Below are 21,558 nucleotides of genomic sequence, written 5' to 3' on the forward strand. Positions count from 1 at the left end.
GAGAGACTTTAAGGTGAAAATAAACATCTGTGGATTTGAGTTTGGGGAAGTAGTTATGAGGCAGTCAATCACAGGAGAAATCACATTATATTGTTATTTGAGAACTTGGTATACCTGGTTTAAATGTGTTTTAAGAGTTAAATTTGGGTAGCAGCTGAAAAAAGGTATAGACATAATATAAGTAAAAACTATGAAATTATTTACAGCCAGGATATAAAATTGCAAGTATGATTTCTTTTCCTACTCTTTCTTCTCTCTCCTTCCTCTGCTAAAATCAGTTATATGGAGACTCAGGGCAAATACTGAAGAGCTGAAGTGTCTTAGAATTTGGATGTCACAAAAATCTGCTCCCTTTTGAGTAGAACTTTAGAATCAAAGGACCATGTGATTTTTCCTTCTTTGTTTTTGCTTCACAGTAGAGAAAATGCAAAAGAGTCAGAGGTTACTAATGTGGACTACTAAAAAATTAACATCTATCTTTAGATTAAACTAGAAGTAGACAAGGAGCTCCTTCCATGGACATCAGATAAAAGACTACAGAGATATCTTCTTAGTGTACTTCTGAATCCAAGCTGCTGCCCAGAAATCCTGAGGCACCAGATTTGGAGATAGAATTAGACCTATGTATGTGGCCAGGATGAGCATTAGTTTAATTTTTTTATTCAAGTTTATAAATCCTTTTAAAATAGAAAAAAAAAAGAATCTAACCTGACTCATTTTTAAGGAAGCCATGCTGGGTTTTGGTGATCAGTTCTTTTTATATGTTTATCAACTATCTTTTTAATACAGCATCTTAGAATTTCACCAAGGAATTGAAACCTATCTTACTGGCCTATAGTTTCTAAACTCTTCTCTCTTTCACGATCTCTAACTTAATCTGTCTGGATCTTGTTTGTATATAATTTTTTCCATGTTTCCCCACCGATTAAGCAGTGAGTTCAGTGGGAAAAGGTACTGTTTTTTGCCTTCTTTTATATCCCCAGCCTTTAGCAGAGTATCTGGTGCTTTAGCTATGTAACCTGGATGCATACATACAAGATTGAATTATACTAAAGGATCCGAATTCATAGTGATTCTGCATTTAGAAGAGTAATTAAGAATTGGTTCCTGTTTATGCTCCAACCAGGAGTTGAAGCTCTCAACCGTGCCCTATGGAATGCTCTTATCTGTTGTGAGGCTTATTTGGGACACAATAAAGGGATAGCCAACAAAATATAAATAAGGACAGGGTAGATCACAGGTTTTTATGAGAATTAATATAAAATCCATTCAACTTATTCCTTAAGAGAATTATTTTTAGTAAGCCCAAAAGGAAGTAAGGCTGGGACAGGGTAGGATTGGGTCATTTCATTGCTCTTATCTTTGGTCAGTGCTTCTGCTCCTGAATGGGGATGTTCACAATAAAACCCTGACAGTTTCATGTACCTCTAATCTGGTCCCTTCAGATGGAGGATATCTCTTCAAGGTTGGTGCATAAGGGAACTACAGATGAGGCCAGCACTAGATGGTACCTCCATCTTGTGCCACTGGCTTTGGGATATACCACATTTCTCCTTTCTCTTTTTTCCTCCAGAGTCTCCCACAAGCCACAGTTGTTATGCCTGAAAATCCCTGACCTTGGTTTGAGTGCTAATTTCATTAGTTTCCCTTCATTTCCAAACTGTAGAAAAATCTGTAAATCCCAGAAGATTTTAATGGTGACCAACCCTTTGCCAGAGATGATTACATAAATATTTATTGATGTCTTTCTTCTACTGAAAATCAGAATATTTGCCCTTAGTTTCCAAGATGGGATTGTAATTGACTTCATTCCAAAATAAATCTAAAATTAGGTTAAGTGGTGATTGATGGCAATTCAGCATTAGTGAGGATACCGAATCCTTTTAATATGTTTTTGCTCATATCTTTTTTTCAAGTGTCAATGAGTCAACAAGGGATAGTCCATATTTTAAAATGCTTATGGTTGTTAGTTAATCTTTATGCCTAAGTGTTTAAGCAAGCTATGCTTTCATAGAAAGATTACAATAAAATAGAAAATCCTGTTCATCTTTGATTCAGTTAGTAGTGCTTATTGTAACCCTTATAATAGTGGTCCATCTAATAAAAGCTTGCTCATATGGTAGTCATAGGTCCCAAAAGGGAAAAAAATACTTTTGAAGATTTAGTCCAAAGACTCAAGCATAAAAAGGCATGGGAACATCAAAGTCATCTTTGTAAATGTGGTTTGAACATTGTATTAAGGAAGATCCCAAACTAAATTTGAGAAAAAAAAAAGATAAAAAAAGCCATTTTTTTGGTAATTGCCTTTAGGAAGTCTATATCTTTACAACAACCTCAGCATCCTTTGAAAGATTAAAAAGAAAGCTGTGAAGTTGGTAATTCAACCATCATTAAGATATCAAGAATATTCTGTTATAGTATTGACTTAACCTGTCATTCAATTAGGCAATGGTAGGAAATTATTGACAATCGTGACAATGCAAATGCAGGACCATGCAAACCCCACTGGGCTTGGTCTTTAGAAAAGGAAAAGACAAGCAGGTACATAAATCCAGAGTCAAGACATGCATTTGATTAATTTGAAAATGTAGTAGTTAAAATATTTTCTGATGTTTTCACTGGAAGCAAAGGAATCAATTTCTCATCCATTCCCAAATAAATAAAGATAGTTATAGCTATTTATATGTTTATAAGACCTATATTTGATAAAGAGTTTTAGAAAGATTGATAGCTAGATGAGAGATATAGATTGATGATAGGAAGGCAGGAAGAGAGAGAGAGAGACAGACTCACAGAGAGAGGGAGTGAGAGACAAGGACAAGAGGGAGAAGGTGAGAGAGAGAGAGGATAGAGACAGACAGACAGATAGACAGACAGAGAGGAAGTTGGCATTCTTAATGAATAATATAGTTCTTTTTTAAAAAAATGTTTTTATAGGCAATGGGGGTCAAGTGACTTGCCCAGGGTCACACAGCTGGGAAGTGTCTGAAGTCAGATTTGAACCTAAGACCTCAGGTCTCTAGGCCTGGCTCTCAATCTACTGAGCCACCCAGCTGCCCCCAAAATATAGTTCTTAAAGTTTGAAAGATTTTTGTTTGGGGAAGAACTATGAACAAAGTAGAAAAGTCTGTTAATAAAGTACTTAGTAACCAACATAAGTGCTCGGTTTACAAAAAAACTAAAAAAAAAAAAAAAAAACTCAAAAAAAATGGGCCAACCATTCATGAGCCTAGAGTAAGTGTGAAGCATTTGAAAATTATACCCTCCAAATATTATTGCATTATGACTATTTAGATAGAGATAATATTATCATTATTAATTGACACCTTGCTAAATTCTTCTCCTTTTTTAATTAATCAGTTTTTTAAATTAATTAATCTTCTTTGATATCTTGCTAACTTCTAAAAGGAAAGGAAGCTCCCTGTATGTGAGGACTGTTTCGCCTTGCATCCTCAGTTCCCAGCACAATGCTCATAGTAGTGGATTAATTGATTAATCTCATTGATTGGCTGATTCTAGCTGTTTGAAAGAAATAAGAGTGGAACTAGGTGATTGTATTAATGTATCTCACCAACAGTAGGGGTGTTGAATGTGAAGAAATAGATGTCCATTCAAAACTGAGGTGGGTTCTTCCTGACTGTCTTAGTGTATGTGTATTTGGTATGCACAAGCATCTATGTAATAGGGATTGATTTAGTCAATTAATCATCCTCCTCACTTAAAGTAATTACCTTAACCAGGTGAGAACATTTTTATTGAATCATTTCATCTATCAAAGGCATTAGGCTAAGTGCAAAATGTCCTTGATCAATTTAGAAGGAGAGAAAGATATTCTGATGGAATGGAGTGACAATGGAAGCCCATTGGAATTGGCTGATGCCACTCAATTTTGCCCATTGGTCTCCTGTAAAACATCAAGCTAGTTTAGAAACCAGCATTATTCCAGAATCTGGACAGCATGCAGGGGGAGCAGTCCAAGCCAAGCCCCTGAAAAGGAATTATGTGGGGGTCTAGATGTGGGAAGGGAGGACTTCCCTTCTATTTCCTCCTCCAATTCCCTTGATTAGAAGATGAGCTTGTGAACAATAGAAGGTTGAAAGGTTCAGAAGTGGAAATAGTGTCTTACCAAAATACCTAGGACAGCAATGACTGACAGCTATACTTACATCAATAATAAGGACAAATTAGAGAGGAAAAGACAACTCTACAAGAAGCCTAGCAGCACATTATACAGCACATTTATAAAAGGTTGTGAAGGAGAAAAAAGATCTTCTACAAATTGCAAATTACCATTTTTTAAAACTACATATGCTCTAAGCTTGAACCCATTTCCCCCTGGATTCTTGTATATACTTATGAGAAAATATGTTCTAAGTTCGGGGAATGTTTAAGCCAATTGTTCTTACTATTATCCTTCATAGATAGCTGTTTCTAAAAGCTAAGTTTGGTTGATCAATTGATATTAACTAATAATGGATGGGTGGAGCACTATATAGTATGTTATAGCAAGCTTGAACAAGTTCTTGAAAGTCACTTGTTGAATCTTCAGTGGAAGCATTGTCAAACATTACAAATTAGGTCTTGGCTTTTTTTTTTTTTTTTGGTTGTCTTGACTTAGGAAAGGTATGGAAGAAATGATAATAACACTGATTAAAATTAAAAGTGTATATATCATCTGTCCTTTTTTTTCTGGAGAGTCAGTTGTTAAACATTTACCAGCATATACCTGGCTATAAATGTTAGAAAAACATTTCTCCTCCAAGCATTTGCCATTAGAATTCTCAGAAAAGTAAGAGTAGCTTTGTCTTGGAAACCTGACTTCTTATTGCCAGAACAGATTAGAGGAGTCATCTCAGGACCCATTCTATACCTGTATCAAATCTGGCTTAGTTTAGAATGCAGAAGTTGTCCTTTCCCAACGTGGGTCTCAGGAGGTGTGGAAGACAGACCAATTGATAAAGAATCCACTGAGGGGAGAAGCTAGGTAGTGCAATGGATAGAGTACTGGGCATCTTCATGAGTCCAGGCACTCATTAGCTATGGTACTGGGTAAGTAATTTCAATCTGTTTGCCTCAGTTTCCTTCTCTGTAAAATGATCTCAAGAATGAAATGGCAAACCAATCTGCCAAAAAACAAACAAACAAACAAAAAAAAAAAACAAATGGGTAAAGAGTTGAAGACAACTGAAAAGACTGAACCACTAAAACAAGAATCTGCTGGACTGAAATTCTGGGATAAAGAAGAAACTGGTCCTACCCCATCATCCATTTTTTCCTGCACGGGCTAGAATCTCTGACTAGAAAGAAAATTAAAGGTGGAATGTAGAGAAAATTCAGATAAGAATGCCCTCTCTCCCCACTCTTTCTGTTGGTCCAGTACCTAGGGTAATGTTTGTCTCAATATCATTTCTGCTTTCTTTGGGGTTAGAGGGATAGAAAGCCTGCCTCTAAATCAGGAAGGTCCCATTTCTGACACATAGGTGTCAATGGATCATCTTTGAATGAATGAATTTTTAAGCCTATCAGCTACAGAAGGTCAGATTTTCATGAGTAGAGAGAGTTTGCTCACATAGGGTCGGCTTCCTAGAAATCATAGGTCCATAGGGAAAAAAAAATTCATAGAATGTTGAGAAAGTAAATTAATTTATAAACTGCATAACTGTATTGGTAAAGAGTTTGCTCAACAAGAATTACTTAGGATATTCGCCACTGGGCTTCTCTCTCTTCCTATTGGCCTGGGTCAAATTTGTCACCTCATCAATTCTTGCCCAGCTACAGACCTTGACTTCATGATTTCTAGAAACTCATCCTTCAGATCATTTCCAATGTGGCAACAGGACTTTATAATGCACCCCTCTGCAGTATGGGCGCCTTCTCCCCACCTTCTTGGCTTCTTTTTACATGCTTTATTTCTACCTTAGATTGTAAGCTCCTTATGGTAGGGACTGTCTTGTGTCTTTCTTTGTATACCCAGAATTTAGTACAATCCTTGGTCCTTAATAAACATTAATCGATCCTGGCTTTGAACCTTCTCAGAAACCTTTGTTTTCTGTGACATTTTTGGGCAAAAGACACACAGACAAAGAAAGTTCTGGCATGAGGTAGTCAGACAGCGAGCAAGCTCTGGTGAAAAAGAGCTTCCATGGTTCAGAACTCTGAAGGTCATGGTTCCATGGTTCAGAGCCTCACTAGGGTGAAGCTCTGATGGCAAAGAGCTTAACCTTTAGTGGACATAACTGCTCTTTTATTGAGGTTACAACAGTATAGGAGGAAGGGAAAGCCAAGTGGTCTGATACATGGGCATTATTGTTGTTGGTAAAATAAAGAGACTGATAAAACTGACCAGTCTTCCAGAGTGTAGCCTTAGGGAAGGGCTAGGAATTTGGCAAGGTGGAGGTTCAATTTAACTCAAGGTTACAGAAATCAATCATAAGCAATACTAGAGTCAGCTTTTTGAGCACCTTTAAATTAATATCAAGATTAATGTATAGCTGGACTCCTACATATTCCTTAAGCTATTGTCTCTCCTTGGCTTGAGAAGATACTTTGTTGATTTACCAGTTAGTTTATTTGTCTGTCTGTCTCTCCCCTACACTTCTTCCCCCATCCCCACTAAAAAAAACCTTATCTTCTATCTTGAAATCTATTTTAAGTAGGGAGAAGAGCAGTAAGGCTTAGATTTGGGATTAAGTGACTTCCCAGGGTTACACAGAAAGGAAGTATCTGAGGCCAGATTTGAACTCAAAAGTCCTCCTGTCTCCAGAGTTGGCTCTTTATCCACTAGACTACCAAGCTACCCCTACCCCCTACCCCACTTCTCACTTTTTTCTTCTTTGTTTTCTCTTCTTTCCTTCTGTGTGGCCTGCTATTTGGAGCTGCTAAACATAGTGACTTTCAGAAATCAACATATAAACATGTTTGCGTATTTATAATTGATCTCCATCCTCCTTGCAGAAATGGCTACATCTTTTGACTGTTAAGGAGGTAGAGTTTCAATTTATGGATGTTATTTCTGCTGTGATTTGCATATTTGTTTCAGGAAACTTCCCTGAAATTCCATTTGCATTCTTGTTCTGAGTAATTCATAAATAGATTTTGTCCCTTAAAGAAGTTCTCATATTTTATTTACAATCTTTTAGGCCAACTGCAATGGATGCTCCTGGTTTGGGGAGTACTGAGTTTGGAAGAAGAGAAGAATCTTCTTCAACCCATCAATGCTCCTCATACCACCTCAGACTTTATTCATTGAAACCCATGAAATTTGTCAAAACAACAAATAAAATACCCACACATCAGAGAGAGCATAATTTCCTGACATTCAAATGGCTGCCCACTTTCAGAGTCATACTTTTGAGTCTGAAAACTATTTGCCTTTCTGCAATCAGAATCCTAGTGGCTGTTTGGAATTCAGAGTATTCTATTAACCTTTTGGGAGCCCACAAAGTGGAACCACTGAGTCAGCTGTCTAGGCATAAAGCACTTATTTGCATATAAAAACACTTTGGGGGGGCAGCTGGGTAGCTCAGTGGAGTGAGAGTTAGGCCTAGAGACAGGAGGTCCTAGGTTCAAACCCGGCCTCAGCCACTTCCCAGCTGTGTGACCCTGGGTAAGTCACTTGACCCCCATTGCCCACCCTTACCACTCTTCCACCTATGAGACAATACACCGAAGTACAAGGGTTTAAAAAAAAAGAGAGAGAAAAAAAACACTTTGGATGCTGCCAGATAGTTGGGCAAGCCAAAAATAATTTTTAACAAGACACTTGAATCTGTGGCTTCTCGAAGACCTACTCTCATTTAATGCCTTTGACACCAGACTTTGTGAAACAGACCTTCATTACTCAGAATTGCTCGATGTAAGTCCACATCACATATACTATATTAAAAAACAAATACCACAAGACCTACCTAATAAATTCACATGAAGAAAAAAAAAACACAAGTAGGGATTGTTCTTAAAAGCTTGGGGAGGAAATGGAGACTTAATCACTGACCATTTCAGAGGCCACGTCAGAGTAGATTGTTGATGCATTGAGCAAAACCCATTTTCCATCATACTGTGACCTCGTTCATATTGCTGACGAATTAATTCTTTTCATTCAAAGCCCTACCATGTCCTCTTTTGCTTTAAACCCTACAGTGATGGGCAACCTTTTGAGCTTGGTGAATCAAAATTCACCCCAAAAAATGAGAATAACTTTGAGAAAAAACCCACAATTTTGCAATATTTATAGTTTAAATAACAAAAATGTATAATTATAATATACAACTGTATTTAATAAGCCAAAATAGGTAAATTAATCTAGATGGAATTGTCATCTATAGTGCACAGAGTGTCTACACTACACTACAGCAAATGTTTCATCCTCGGCATGTGGCCCCATCCTTCTCTGTATGTGTGTCATCAAAAATGGCTACCTGTGTCATGCCTGTCATAGATTTGCCATCACCACTATAGCACAATGATAAGTCCAAGATCATTTGACTCGCATTCAATGCCCTTCACAATATGATCCAACTTACATTCCAACCTTGTCTAACCTTTTCATTTATACTATGCTCTAGCCCAGATGGACAATTCAGTATTTGCCAAATACTGTGTATATATATATGTATACACACATATAACTGTATATATAACTATATATAATTATATATAACCTTTATACATGGTTCACCTTTTCCCCCACATCTCACTCCATTAGTAAAGTATTGTTGTTCAGTTATTTTCTGCCATGCCTGATTCAATAACTCCATTTAGGGTTTTCTTGGCAAAGATATTGAAGTATTGTCATTTTCTTTTCCAGTTCATTTTACATATGAGGAAACTGAGGCAAACAGGGTTTAGTGACTTGCCCAGGATTATATTTACTAGCATTACATGTCTGAAGTTGCATTTAAACTCTAGATTCCAAGCCCTCTACTAGTGAGCCACTTAGCTATCCCATGAATGGAATTCCTGTCCCCAAATACTTTTCAGCTTCAAAATGCCATCTCATCCAAGAAGACTTCCCTGATATCAGGATGAAGTTTTTGTTTTTTCTCCCCTCTTTTTCCAATTTCCATTGCACTGTTTCCTTCTTTTGGATTTAGATGATACTTTGTACTTTTTTCATACTTATTACATTTTACTCTCTACTATATTTGTGTATATGCATATATAATAACCACCTAGGAAATTATAGGCTCTTCAAGACTGAGATGGCATCTTATTTAATCTTTTTTGCATTTTGAGTGCTTAGTGTCATGTTCATAAAGTCACAGGGTCATAATATTGCTGTTTTAGAGTTGTAAAGGGCATATAGTTCATCAAAATGTATACTCTCCTTTTAGATGAGGAAACTGAGTCACATAGCTGTCATCATTTGAATTCAGGTCTTCCTGATTCTACACCTAATACTTTTTTCTAGTCATTGTGTAACGTATCTACTTTGTTCATGGTAGTTGCTTACTTATATTTTATTTACATGTATGTTTTTATCCCCCTAGAAGACTGTAATCTATTTGAAGAAATGGACTATATCTCATTTACTTTTGTATCATCACTTTATTAGCACAAATGAACCAGAGATGATTAAAGACATTTAAAAAAATTTAATAAGCACTCACTATGTCAAGCACTATGGTAGTCAATGGGATACATAAAAATAAAACTGAGGCAGTCCTAACCTTTAAGGTTCTTATTCGAATAGGGACAGAAAAAAAATAGGGTTGAAAAAAGAAAAGTGTATATATATATATATATATATATATATATATATATATATATATATATATATATATATATATATATGTATGTATACACACACACACATATATATATATTTATATATATATATATCAGCTTTATTCATAATGGGAAATAATTGGAAATAGAAGGGATGCCCATCAAATGGGGATTGGCTAAACAAATTGTGGTATATGATTGTAATGAAATACTATAGTGCTATAAGAAATGATGATCAGGATGCTTCCAGAAAAATCTGTACTTATATGAACTCATTCAAAATAAAGTGAATAGTAAAGGAGAACATAGTACACCATAATAGCAATATCTTACAATGATCAGCTGTGAATAACTTAGCTATCCTGAGCAATAAAATTGGTTTAAACCAATTACAAAAGATTTAATTACAATTACAATTACAAAAGATCAAAGGTCTCTTTCTTTCTTCTTTCCTCTCTCCCTCCTTCCCTCCCTCCCTATATCACTTCCTTCCTTCCTGTCTGTGTTTTCTTTCACAAGATGGCTAAGAAGGTTTGCTTCACTGCACATGTATCACGAATATTAAATTTCTTGCAGTATCAGGGAAAGAGGAGAGGAAGGAGGAAAAGAGAGAATTTGAGATTCAAAATTAAAAAAAAAAAACAAACATTAAGATATGTTTTATATGTAAATAATTTTGACTACTAAAAAGTTTTTATACAGACAAAACCAATGCTACCAAAATTAGAAGGGAAGCAACAAATTGGGAAAAAATCTTTATAACAAAAGACTCAGATAAAGGTCTAATTACTCAAATATACAATTTGTTCAAAAAAATCAAGCCATCCCCCAATTGATAAATGGGCATGGGACATGAATAGGCAATTTTCAGAAAATGAAATCAAAACTATCAATAAGCACATGAGAAAGTGTTCTAAATCTCTAATAATTAGAGAAATGCAAATCAAAACAACCCTGAGGTATCACCTCACACCTAGCAGATTGGCTACAATGACAGCAGGGGAGAGTAATGAATGTTGGAGGGGATGTGGAGAAATTGGGACATTAGTGAATTGCTGGTGGAGTTGTGAATTGATCCAAACATTCTGGATGGCAATTTGGAACTATTCCCAAAGGGCTTTAAAAGACTATCTGCCTTTTGATCCAGTCATAACACTGCTTGGTTTATACCCCAAAAAGATAATAAGGAAAAAGACTTGTACAAAAATATTTATAGCTGTACTCTTGTGGTTGCAAAAAATTGGAAAATGAGAGAATGTCCTTCGATTGGGGAATGGTTGAACAAATTGTGGTATCTGTTGGTGATGGAATACTATTGTGCTCAAATGAATAATAAACTGGAGGAGTTCTATGTGAACTGGAATGACCTCCAGGAATTGATGCAGAGTGAAAGGAGCAGAACCAGGAGAACATTGTACACAGAGGCTGATACACTGTGGTACAATCGACCATAACGGATTTCTCTACTAGCAGCAATGCAAGAATCCAGAGCAAGACTGAGGGATTTATGAGAAAGAAAACTAGCCACATCCAGAGGAAGAACTGTGGGAGGAGAAACACAGAAAAATAAGCAACTGCTTGAACACAGGGTCTGATGGGGATATTATTGGGGATGAAGACACTAAACGATAACTCTAGTATAACTATCAATAATATGTAATTAGGTCTTGATCAATGATACATATAAAACCCAGTGTAATTGTGCATTGGCTAAGGGGGTTTGGGGAAAGGGAAAGAATATGAAACATGTAACTATGGGAAAATATTCAAAATAAAAATAAAAATATAATTTAAAAAAAGATTTGTTTTATATATAATTTAAAAAATTAAATATTAAAAATTAAAGGAGGATCATTCAGAACAAAGGTAATTTTGGTTTAAGGAGTTACTCTGGTAATCATTTGTCATAACTTTTGATAAGTAAAGGTGAACTTTAGTTATTATTTCCAGAGCAAGTCAAGTTAATAAGCATTTATTAAATGCCTGCTATATGCCAAGAATTTTGCTAAATGACTGAGGAAAGAAAGAGAGAGAGAGAAAGAAAGAAAGAAAGAAAGAAAGAAAGAAAGAAGGAAAGAAAGAAAGAGAGAGAGAGAGAGAGTTCCTGCCCTCAAGAAACTCACATTTTAATGCAAATATGCTACAAGCAGGAAGTGGAAAGCTAGGAGAAGGGGAAGTTTTGTATGTACATAATAATAGAGTAAATGACAAGATGCTTGAGAAACGTAATAGTTAAAAATTTGGTCTGATAAAAATAATAATGGTTAAAAAAAAGAATTGTTGTGGTCACCATTTATAACAATTAACTCTTAAATCAGTAAGCTGTTGGAAGCTTTATTTACAGCAAGATAGAGATATTAAAGTGGGAAATATAGGAAGGAGGTAGAAAATATCACCTAGCTAAAAATACCTTAAGTCCTAATCTTAGAACCTCCAGACCACAAATGTGAATTCAAATACGAATCTCACCAGGATCCAAAACCCGAATCAGGAAGCTGAAATCTGAAGAGCCAAAGATGCTGAAAAAACCACTGAGAACCTTTAGCACACATGTGGTCAAGACCACCAAGAATCCCACCAGAGCCCACACTCCCTAGGCTAAAGGTTGCCAAGAATGAAGAGCTCATGAAAATGAAAAGAGCAAATATCTCCCAGGTTCTCACTTATATACAGTTTTCTCCACCCATCAGCTCTCCTCTTAACATCTCAGGAATCTGTCACAGCCTTCCAATTTTCTTAACACTGCTGTGGGGTGGAGAAGGGATTGTGGCCTTTTAGGGTATGAACTTTCTTTGTTAGTGACTTAACTAAGTGTTAAATAGGGATACTTTAAGTTCTCAATTAAATAACTTAAAATAGACAAAGGGAATAAAAATACACTTTCAAGATAAATGGCAAGGTGTGTGTCTGGCAAAACGTACTTATAGTGAACTAGGGTTAGGGTTAGGGTTACTAATTTAGGCCATTGGTAAAATTTCATTTTATGCAAATATATACCTGATTTGTTAAATGAATGAATCAATACTATATATGTTTGGGACCTACTTCCTTCTGGCTCTTTCCTGGATTTATGGTATCTCTTTCCTAGAGTAACTGTTTTCCTTATTAATGCCCTTTGGTCAACATCCCTAACCATTAGTGAATTTCACCCTTCGCTTCTCCTGACTGACCATTCCTTCAATCCACCCCCAGCCTAGTACTGACATGAAACCTGCTTCAGCCCTTTTCTGAGGGTTCCTAATTACACCCTTTGTTCACCCTATTTCTCCACTGTTGAATATTGACTTTGCTTCCACCTGCTGTTACTTCCATTTTATGACCTGGCCAGGTACATTCTAGTTTCTCTTTATATTAAAAATGGGATGGCCTATAGGGTTTCTATCAAAGGAGCAATTTAGCTGGGATTTTTGAGAGCCTCCTAATTGACTGCTGAGGTTCTGACTTGACAAATAAGGCTGGACACAGTAGTCATTTATTCTCTCCTATTAAAGCATTGCTGAAAAGGCTGCTTTCTGGGCAGCTGCCACCCAGGCTACAGAGAGGGCTTATATTCATCTTCTTTCTGCTGTTCTGGTTCTTATTTCAGCCCCCACTGACAGCAATGGGGACAAAGTGCTCTATCATCAAAGAGGATGGGGCCACAGACTAGTTGGGTGGTGAGGTGATGGTAGGAGAGATGGGGACAAAAAAAAGGAGGGGAATGGCTTTTTTAATGCTCCCTCGGCAATTATGTTAAACAGATGCCCTATCTCCTGCTTTGCTAGTTGGTCTGTCTCCACAGCAACAGGAACTAGGGCAATAGCTGGCTACTTCCAGCCCACTTTTTTAGATGGCCTATTGGGTTTAGTCATGGCTTGTGCTCTTGGTAATGAGCTACAGAGATCAGAAACCAGGATCTACATACATACTAAGTTAATGGACCGAGCCATATATCTTTCTAAAATTGAATAAGGAAGACACTTCCCAAGGGAAACAAAGAGGTTTTTGTGTGTTTACCCTCCATACATGTCAAAAACAATTCGTTGTATTTGAAAGCTCAAGGGGGATTCTGAGATCAGCAACTATCTATCAGCAAGAAAAGCTTTCCTTACATGGATAAAGGTAGTTGATGTTGAGAATACGCTATTCATAAAAAAATCTTTTGGCCAGCCTCTTCTGCTACAAGGCAACCTATATCATAACAAGAAAAACTGGCATTTTAAGATATTGATTTCCTATAAGTTATCCCTTCTTTCTACTAAGAGCATTTTCTAGATTAGATTACTAAAGTATGGGGAACATAAACTTGAGAAATATCTAGGTGTCATGGATTATGAGCAAGAAGATTTTGTAGGTTCAAATCCTCCCTTTGACACAATACTGGTTTTGTGATGTGACCAGAGAAAATCACTCAAATATTCTTCATGCCTCACTCAACCCTTCAGGATAGGAAGTTGCTGAGCACTTAGTGTTGGAAGGATTTCCTCAGTGACATTCTCTACATTAATAAAATCACAGCTGGAGACCAAAAAAAATTAATAGCAATAATTAGGGCAAACAGTAGGACAAAAAATGTCTCATTTTAATTTATTTAATTAAAATAAATATCTTTATTTTACAAATAAGACTGGCAGCATGCATGGGCTTCATTTTATTCCATTGGATATGCTCAGGGTCCAGTGATTTACTGAACAAAATTTTGGACTTAATCACAGAAGCATGGAGTTTGAGAGTAGGAAGATACCTCAGTACTCATCCAGTTTAACCCAGACAAGAAGATAATACCTTAGACACATGATCATCTACACTCTGCTTCAAGACCTCTCAAGGGAACCCCTTCTATTTTTGAACAGGCCAATGGATATGAAGTTTTTCCTAATTTTTCTAACAAGTCTAAATTGGCATCTTTGTGACTTTCACTCATTGCTCTTGGTTTTGTCCTCTTACAGCAAAAAGAACAAGCTGATTTATTCCTTCATGTCACAACGCTTCAAATACTTTTTTAGGGGGCAGCTAGATGGCGCAGTGGATTGAGAGGCAGGCCTAAATGTCACCTGCATTCAAATCTAACCTCAGACACTTCCTAGCTGTCTTGTCACTTGTCACTTGTCTAAGTCACTTGGGCAAGTGACTTAACCTCCTCTCCCTAGCCCTTACCTCTCTTCTGTCTTACAATCAATATATTGTATTGATTCTAAGACAGAAGGCAAAAGGTTAAAAAATAAAATAAAATAAGACTCTCTCCAGGCAATAAATCCCTAGTTCCTTTAATGGATCTTTATTTTATGTGGATTCAATGCTCTTTGTCATCTGATTTTCCCTCCTCCGGACATTGCCTTGCTTATCAAAGTCCATCTTAAACTGTGGCACCTTAGAACTGAGCATATTTCTCCAGATGAAGTTGAATCAAGGCAGAGTATATAGTGCTTCTAATAATTCCCTCTTCCTGGATTACAACTCTCTTATTGCAGTCCCTAATCAGTGAGATTTTTAGCTGACAAAATTACATAGATGACTCATTGAGCTTATATTCCATTAAAACCCCTCTCTCCTAGATCTTTTTCAATGTGCTTGTAAAATTTATCTATCTATCTATCCATTTATTCATTTGTATTTAGTACCCAAGTATGATTTTATATTTATTCTTATTGAAGTTCATCTTCTTTTGTTGTGCAGTTATTTTCAATCATGTCTAATACTTCATGACCCCATTTGGTATTATCTTGGTAAAGATATTGGAGTGGTTTGTCATTTCCTTCTCTGGTTCATTTTACAGAAAAGAGAACTAAGGCAAAGAGGATTAAGTGACTTGCCTAGGGTAACTAAATTTTTTGGCCTCCTAGGGTTTCCTTTTACATTTTGACTATGTCAGCCATCCCATATTGTGTCTATCTCTCATGTTCTAATCTGAGTTCTACCATAAACAGTCAACTAAAACTGTTCTCTCAAAGTTAACAATGATCTGTTATCCATCTTAACCTGAATGTAGCATTTATCACTATTTATTCCCTTCTTTTGAATACTTTATCCATGCTCAGGGTTTTCTTGGTTCTCCTCTGACCTCTCTATTTTTTTTTCTCAGTCTCCTTTGCTAGATCTTTTTTTCTTGCCATACCTACTAACTATGGAGAATCTATCAAGGGTTCTCTTCTCTTTTCCCTCTTCTATACTATTTTCCTTGGTGATCTCATTGGCTACCATGGTTCAATGATTCTTTGCAGATAATTCTCAGATTATATATGCAGGCCTGATCTGTCTTCTTTCTCTGATCTTACATCTCCAGCTGCCTGTTTTTTTTTGTTTGTTTTTGTTTTTCACTGTTGATTCAAACTGTCCTCTTTGGAGTTGAGGTTTTCCACCTTTCTGTCTTCTTTAACTCCTCAGTCTTGTACCACCCAAATATACAAATCAATTGCCAAATATTGCAGTTTCTGCAATTGTCCTCCAATTTTATATTACCACTCTCATTTCCAGGTCTCTTTTTAATATCCCTGTGACTCAATGACCTTAATCCATCAAGGAAAACTAGATTCTCTCTTAATATTTCCTTATCCTGTATATTAACTCCATTTTAGTTATTTTAGTTCTGTCAAATTGAAATAATTTTCCTTGCCCAAAAAGACAGAAGCAAAATAGTAATTCAATAACTCTGCCATCTTTTTCTTTCCAGTTATCATTCCTTCTACCTCAAGCAGAGGTCTAATCCCTTTTTTAATCCTTCTTTTTCTTTCCCGATAGCTAAAAAAAACCCTAACAAAATTAAAGAAAACCAACCATAAACACCATTCTTTTATCTCCTTGGCTTCTCTCAATGGCCTTAACTCATTGTGAGTTTCAACAGTTTCAATACAATTTCTAAACAACTGTTTCATGCTCTTGAATTAATTTGTTGTTGTTCAGACATTTTCAGGCATGCACAACTATTTAGGATTTAAAGCAATTTTAATTTTTCCAGTGTCTAGGACAGTGGAATCAAAATCAGATAGAAACTGGCACCCCTAATTTGTACATAAGGCTCTCTGACAGCTGTCTATTGACTTAGATTTAAAATACAAATTGATCTATGTTTTGTTGTATTTTATTTATTTTGTTGGGGCAAAGACTGAGCCTTATCTTATGAAATGTAAATGATATGGAAGGAAGCTGAGGAAGTCCAACCTCCAGTGAAACTGAAATCAAAAGGAAGGAGTCAGAGAGTGAGTAATAAAGAAAAATAAGGGGGGGAAAGACTTACCTATCTGGAAAGACGTTCTTCTCCCTTGATTTTCTTTTCATATAAAATTAATTGTTCCTTTTCTTTTTGCTTTCTGAAAGCAAAATCTAAGAATTAGAATTTAATCAGAACCTGAGCCTGGAGATTGCTCTTCAGATTTTTGCAGACTTTCCCCCCCTTAATTGAACTATTATCTTACTTCAGTAATCTAATTCTTCTTTGTCACCTACACAGTTTCCTTTTCCTTCAGTTCAAGTCCTTATTTCTTCTTTCACTCATTCTCCTGATCTTCCTCCTGATCCATGAAAGCTGGAAGGAAACCAGGCTGAAAAGCCAACACATACAACTCACTTAGGAGTATTTAAGTGACTGAGATAAATTCTGAGATAAAAACTGAGATAAAAGAGCTAGGATAGCTCTCAAAAAGAAGACTCTCAGATCACTTCACCAGTGGAATAACTTTCTGACATCTTAAGCACTAAAAATAATGTCCCTCAAAAGCAGGATAGTATAAGTAGAAAAACATGCTGCATTTGGAGTCAGAATGCAAATCTCAGGTCTGCTGCATGCTACTTATTAAGCCCTTAGTTCCTCAGTTTTCTCACTGGCAAAAAAGAAGTTTTAACTAAATATCTGCAAGGTTTCTCACAGTTCTAAAACCAATGACCCTATTCTGCCTACTTTTCTATCACACACTTGCAATCAATCATTACAGGGTTAAAACAACTTCACTGCTGTGGTTGGGAATCTTAGGGTCCAAATTATATTCAGAATAAGCCTTTGGGTTTGATCTAAATCAGGTTTTTAGAGTTTATTCCAGTTGTCTTTCCTTATTCAACTCTTTCTTTTTTCTCACCCTGATGATGTTGAAACTTCTTCTCTAACTTTGTTGTTAGCAAGGGAATTCGATCTTTTCTGTTTGGACCCTTGCTTCCCTCAGTGTTAGGTGGTAACTACTTCCTTCCAAATTGGTAGCTCTTTAGCTACTTATATATGTCTTTCCCTGGACATACAAAGCCCTTGTCAACAGACAAGCCCATTTAAAGCTATTCCCTTCATCTTTTTATGTCCTCCATCTCTCCCATCTTCCCTTTTCTCCTAAGTTTCTTCTTGCTTCACGGACACACTTTGTCAAACAACAACAGAGAAAAACAATAGCCTCAGCATGACCCTGGGCAAGTCACTTAATCTCTATATTTCAAGCACCTCATCTGTCAAAAACAAATAATATGGGTATATACCCTCTAAAGTGGTAGTAAGGATCAAATAAGTTGATTATTTGTGCTTCAGTCATTTTTCCATCATGTCTGATTCTTTATGACACTATTTAAATCTTTTTGTTGTTGTTTTGGCTGAGTTTCTGGAGTGTTTTGCCATTTGAAGATGAGGAAACTGAAACAGAGTTAAATGACTTGTTCAGGGTCCCACAGTTAGTAAGTGCCTGAGGCCATATTTCAACCCCAGAACCTGAGTCTTCCTGACTTAGGCCTGGCACTCCATTCCCTCTGTCACCCAGCAATAAAGCTCTGCACAAATCTTAAATTGTTATATAAGTGCTAGCTCTTGTTATTTTTAATCAAACATAAACATAAGCCTATTTACAACCCAGAGGCATTTTATTTACCTCAGGTCATCCAAAAGAGGCTCTAAATCTGTATATGAATAGGATGTTGCCACTGGTTCAGAGAAAATATTTTGTGATTGAGAAAGGCTAATGGTTTGGAGAGTTTAGATCCTAACCTCAGGCAAGGATTAATCAATTAATCAATCAAATAACACGGATTAAGTGCCTTTGATGTGCTATGTTATGACCAGAGACAAAAAATACAAAAATGTAGTTTCTGGCCTTAAAGAGCTTCCCTGCTTTCAGGAGAGACAGCAGACACACAGACAGGAAGAGGTAGGCATAAAATGCACAAATTAAGTCTGAAAAAGGAAAAATTAGGATATAGTTCTTTAAAAACAAAAAAAGAATTAGGAAGTAGAGGGGAACATTTCTATAAAATGGTCCTATTCAAACATAGTTTTCCATGGTCTTCACTTTTAATAGGCAGTCCTCCAGCACTTTCTGCATTATCTCTAATAATTGGTTCAGTTTATTTCACTTTCTTATGGCTAGTGCTAAATTTTAGGGTTTTTGCATGGAATAAGTATTCTTTTTTTATTTTTTATTATCATGCAAAACTCACTTCCATGGTGGTCCTTGTTGTAAGAGTGTACTCATACATAACCAAACCCCCCCAAAAAACCAAAGATACACTGATGCGAAATATGACTCAAACAGTTCTTTGTCTGGAGATGGACAACATTCCCAGTCATAAATCTTTTGGGATTATCCCAGATGACTAACCAAGTTTTCACCGATTATCCCCATTTTCTTTCTTCTTATTCCTGTTGACTCCCTAGGAGCAACCATCTCATGCCAACGGACTCTGTTCTGGGCAACTTCCCCCAGCTGGGCCCATGTCATTCCGGTCTTTGTTTCATTTTCGGCAGATCTTCGCCAGGTCTGTTTTGGTCTTCCGACTCTCCTCCTCACTGGTGGGTTCCAGCTCAGTGCTTGTCTGGCAACGAACTGGCTTCCCGAAGGCTTTTGCCAGCACGCGTCGTGGACTCTGTCGGAGAGCAATCTTCCAGACTAGGCGATCGTTGGTTTTGTTGGTTTAATGAGGTTGCCATTTCTGTAGCAAGTGAGATTTTTATGGGGTGAGGTTGCTAGCCCCGCGCCCAACCCTCCTCCTTTTTCAGCCGGGCTTGGGACCGTCCTTGGCGGAGTTATCCCCATTTTCAGAAGAGTAAATTGAGGATGAGGGATGAAAGGGAAAGAGAATACATTCTTACAAACTTAAACAGCATGCATGAGAGAAAACATGGAAGCTCAGAAATAAGCAGAAATAGGACAATAATGTGTAGTATATATTATATGTATATAAGTACATATATATAATATAAACAATGTATAGTTATACAAATATACATATATACTATGTAGACAGTATAGATCTATATTTAATTTATATACACATCATATATAGATATATTTTAATCTTTACCTTCTGACTTGGAATTGATACTATCAGTTCCAAGACAGAAGAGTGGTAAGAGCTATCCAACTGGTGTTAAGTTACCAGCCCAGGGTCACATAGCTAGGAGAAGTGTCTGAGACCAAATTTAAATACAGGACCTCCTGTCTCAAACCTGGTTCCTTATTTACTGAGACACATGGCTGCCTAGAGATATAGATACAAAGAATTCCCGATTCATACACTATCCTTTCTGTTCTCTTGTATATGTAGACATTCTTTTTTAGATGTTAAAGTTCAGAATAAAAAAAAAGACAAAATTAAAATTTAATTTAAAAATAGTTCTTTGCTCATGGAGAATGTGCATGGGATCTAGAATCAGGGAGTCTCACTCAGAATTAAATTGTCTGAATCCAGAGGCCTAGGTTTTTATAAGAAGAAAAAAATAAAAGGAAAATTCCCCTTAAAAATACAAGTTTGAAGAATGAATTTAACCCAGAAATAATCAAATCTCCATTTAAAGTTTCTGGGCACATCGTTTCCATAATCAAAGTTCCAGCATGATTTCTGTCCTTCATTATTTCACACATATAACATTGTCTGCATAGAAAATTCCTATCCTCATTTCCCTGGGAAAAGTAACAATGCTTCAAAAATAAAAACGTTAAACACAAAAGACACTCAGCTGAGACCTAAGCCAATTTAGGAATATAGGGGGCAGTTTTAGTGCCTTCACAACTATGGTTACTTACTTGGCCTCCTTAATAACATCAATAGTGGGTAATGTAGGGTACCAGGTCATGGAAGCAACCAGGGTATATAGAATAAAACATTTTCTTCTCCCCGAAAAAGTTCTTTCCAGAACCTTTTGAGTAAAGAATACCAAGAGAAGATCAACTTGCAATAACACTAGTATAAGTTTTTAACAGCTTGCTTCATCAAAATATCTGTAATCTCATTGATATGGGTACTCCCACCTATGGGTAGGATCATAACCCAAACATATTTCATCCCTTGTGATTCATGTTCATGTCCTGCAAGAATGGCATCAAGTTGCAATGGAAAGAATATTCCAACTGGGGAGATCCTAAGTCATGAGCTACAACCCAGATTTTAAATAAATTGTTCCCATTGTACTGGCATAGGGGTTTAATGAACTAAGGCATGTGCCCCTCTCTAATTAAAGGCTAACCCTCACAACCCAGGAATCAGCCATTCAGATTGTATGCCCACATCCAGAACAGATTGGTCTATAGTGGAGGGGGGATCAGACAAAATGCCTCAGCACTCTGCCTGAGTTGCTTAATTTTACATAAGTAATGTAATGTTTGAAACTCCTGAGAAGTAGTATTTCTTTTTTTTAATTTTAATTTTGAATATTTTCCCATAGTTACATATTTTATGTTCTTTCCCTCTCCCCCAAACCCCACTAACCCCCCTTAGCCAATGCACCATTCCACTGGGTTTTTCATGTGTCAATGATCAAGACCTAATTCCATATTATTGATAGTTAGACTAGAGTTATCGTTTAGTGTCTACATCCCCAATAATATCCCCATCAGCCCATGTGTTCCAGCAGTTGTTTTTCTTGTTTCTCCTCCCACAGTTCTTCCTCTG

The sequence above is a fragment of the Gracilinanus agilis genome, chromosome 6 (assembly GCF_016433145.1).
Source record: "Gracilinanus agilis isolate LMUSP501 chromosome 6, AgileGrace, whole genome shotgun sequence".
Lineage (NCBI taxonomy): Eukaryota > Metazoa > Chordata > Mammalia > Didelphimorphia > Didelphidae > Gracilinanus > Gracilinanus agilis.